Raw genomic sequence first — 2863 nt, forward strand, 5'->3', positions numbered from 1 at the left:
GGGAAAGGAGAAATTTACATGTAAATAAAGAAAATATCTAATAAATAAATAAATAAATAAATAAATAATTTATAATTTGGGGGCTGAAGAGATGGCTCAGCAGTTAAGAGCACCAACTGCTCTTCCCAGAGGTCCTGAGTTCAATTCCCAGCAACCACATCGTGGTTCATAACCATCTGTAATGGGATCCGATGCCTTCTTCTGGTATGTCTGAAGAGAGCAATGATGTACTCATAAAATAAATAAATATGAATTTTATATAAATATAATATATATATGTTTAATAAAAAAAGAATTTATAACCTCTCCCTGCTTTTCATCCTCTCTGTCTCTGCTTCCTCTGTAGTTTTTGACCACTCAACTTTCTGCCTCCTGCCTTCCACTTGCAGCCGTCCCTACCCACCAAGATGAACTCATATTCCTCAGGAACTGTAAGCCAAATTAAATTCTTTCATGAGTTGCCTTGGTTGTTGGCATTTACCGCAGAAACAGAACAGTAACACAGACAGTTTCCACTTTTTTTTTCTAATTGTTATTTTTAAATAACTACCTAGACTACAGAATAAATAACATTTGTCTTTAAAAAAAATCACAAGGCACAACCCTATAATGCCTATGGCCGTGATAGCAGTATGGGCCTAGCCCAACAGAGGCTAAACTTACGAGCCTGACAGGCATTCAACAAGCCTTGTTCACCCCTAGCTCTGCACCGGGATGCTGTGCAGGTGCTAGGCCTACCCAGGCCTCAGTGATGGTAAAGTATTTCCTGGGCAGGAATGTGCTCTAAGTTCCTGAGACCAAGGGTTCACTGCCATGTGGCAATAGAATCCAAATCCCTGTAGCAAACACAGCTTAACTGAACACACAGTGCACCAGGAGGTGACCCCCGACTGGAATCTTCGGTTCCGAAGACTCCTGACCAAGACCAACAGGATGGTACATTTGGGTAGAGCAGCTGCTTCCTGCCAATATATTTTATTTGGCATACATCCTGGAAGACTCTATTGCAGAGCCACAGAATCTCATGACCACATTCACGTGAAACTTCAAACACACCCAGCCGACGGTGTGGAGGAATGCTGTGTTCACTGTGTGAACTCTGACAACAGCTGCAGGACCGAAACCCCCAGGGAGCCTCAGCCTCCTCTAGTTTATTTGGCATCTCCAGAGCTGTCCAAGAATTGGGTCTGCCCATTTCAAAAGCAGTGTGACCAAGACAATGAAGAGTTTTGAGTACATCTTGGCAAAGCTACGAGGTGGGGCTCTTTCCAGTATAGTTCTTGAGACAGCAGAAGAAGCCAAAGATAGAGGAAAGATCCTGGTGGGTGCAGCGAAGGCCAAGGGCCTGGCCAACAAGGCTGACACCAAGCAGCCTCAGGAGCAAGAAGAGTTTGTGAGGCCCACCAACCAGGTTAGCTCAGCACACTCTCCCCTCTTCCCATTACACTTTATAACTGAAAGTCCACTTCCAGCCCTTCCTGCTGACTGGATGGCGGGTTGGAGCAGGCTTCTTGTTGGGCATCTGTAATATATCAGGCTCAGTGCCCACTGTTCCTGACTTCACCTATTGGGCAGCTGGTGCCAGATGCAGAGGGCTGGAGTGACTTTCCCAAGGTCACAAGCAGTACCCAGAGCTCCTTGCTGTAATCTCTGATATGTCCCAAGTACATAGAACAACATTTAACTCATAACATGATCCCCATAATCAAACAATTTGATTGGCCCCAGGAAAGAGAAATTTTAGAAAATCATTTAGGTTATCCCCACTAGGTGGTCAGTTGCCCACCCAAGCACTACCATGGAGGTCCTGGGCACTGACAAGAGCGGAGAGGTTCTGCTGACGTGTTCCCAGCGTCTCCCTGACTCTACTAAACTGGTTTCCTACCATATCCCTGAATGTTACTAGACACCATTGCCCTGACCCTCAACAAAGCAAGTAGGCAATGCCAGCCTCTGGATAACCTCATCCTATGTGGGTATCATTGGTGTAGATATTAATGAGACACACAGCAATGTTTGTTTTGTTGTGAGCATCCTGAGGCTAATTTGGAAACTTTCTATTGAATATGCTCAGTGGACAGATAGCTGAGTCCTGTAAGATGACAGACAATGCAGAAGAGCAAGGAAGAGCTGAGTAAAGAGGGGATACGTGTTCTAGACAGAAGGCACCTATGCCCGTGTCAATCAGGAGGACCGGACCGTTGTCTCCACCCTCTACGCCGTGTACAGCCAACTGAGATTTGCCTCTCTAAACCCTAAACCATTCCATCACTCATAATTTTAAATGGAAGTTTATAATTCAGCCCAAGTTACTAATCTTTAAAAATGAGTCCCTTGTTTATTTTCAAGGGAAAAAGTGACAACTTTTTATTATGTAGTGACTAGGTAAGTGACTGCCAGTGTAGCAATATCAGATTTCCTCGTGGAAAATACATTTTTACATACATTGGTTAGTGGAGCTGGTAGTATAAATGTCAGATAAATACAGTGCAAATGGAAGTTAAGAACAGTCCTGTTGGGCTGGACCAAGGGCTTCATGGTTAAGAGCAGTTGATGCTCTTGCAGAAGACCTGGGTTTGGTTCCCAGCACCCATACGGTAGCTCATAACTGTCTGTAACTATAGTTCCAGAAGACCTTATATCCACTTCTGACCTCTGTAGATACCAGGCACTCACTTAGTATACAGGACACACACACACACACACACACACACACAAGTCTACACGCTTTTAAAAAGAACAGTGGTATTGCTATGACCTTTAAGATAAGTTAGACTTTTTTTCACTTTGAAATTTCTCTTTAAAGTCTCTAGGATCTTCTGACTAAAATGCCCAAGTTAATACATTTTCTTCACTAAGATAT

At 43.7% G+C, this 2863-nt stretch overlaps 1 pseudogene; it reads left to right on the forward strand.

The window, feature by feature from the left end:
• Positions 1-751: 751 nt before the first annotated feature.
• Positions 752-2278, forward strand: LOC116081031 (annotated as a pseudogene).
• The last annotated feature ends 585 nt before the right edge of the window (positions 2279-2863 follow it).

Source organism: Mastomys coucha, unplaced genomic scaffold (genome assembly GCF_008632895.1).
Source record: "Mastomys coucha isolate ucsf_1 unplaced genomic scaffold, UCSF_Mcou_1 pScaffold6, whole genome shotgun sequence".
NCBI lineage: Eukaryota > Metazoa > Chordata > Mammalia > Rodentia > Muridae > Mastomys > Mastomys coucha.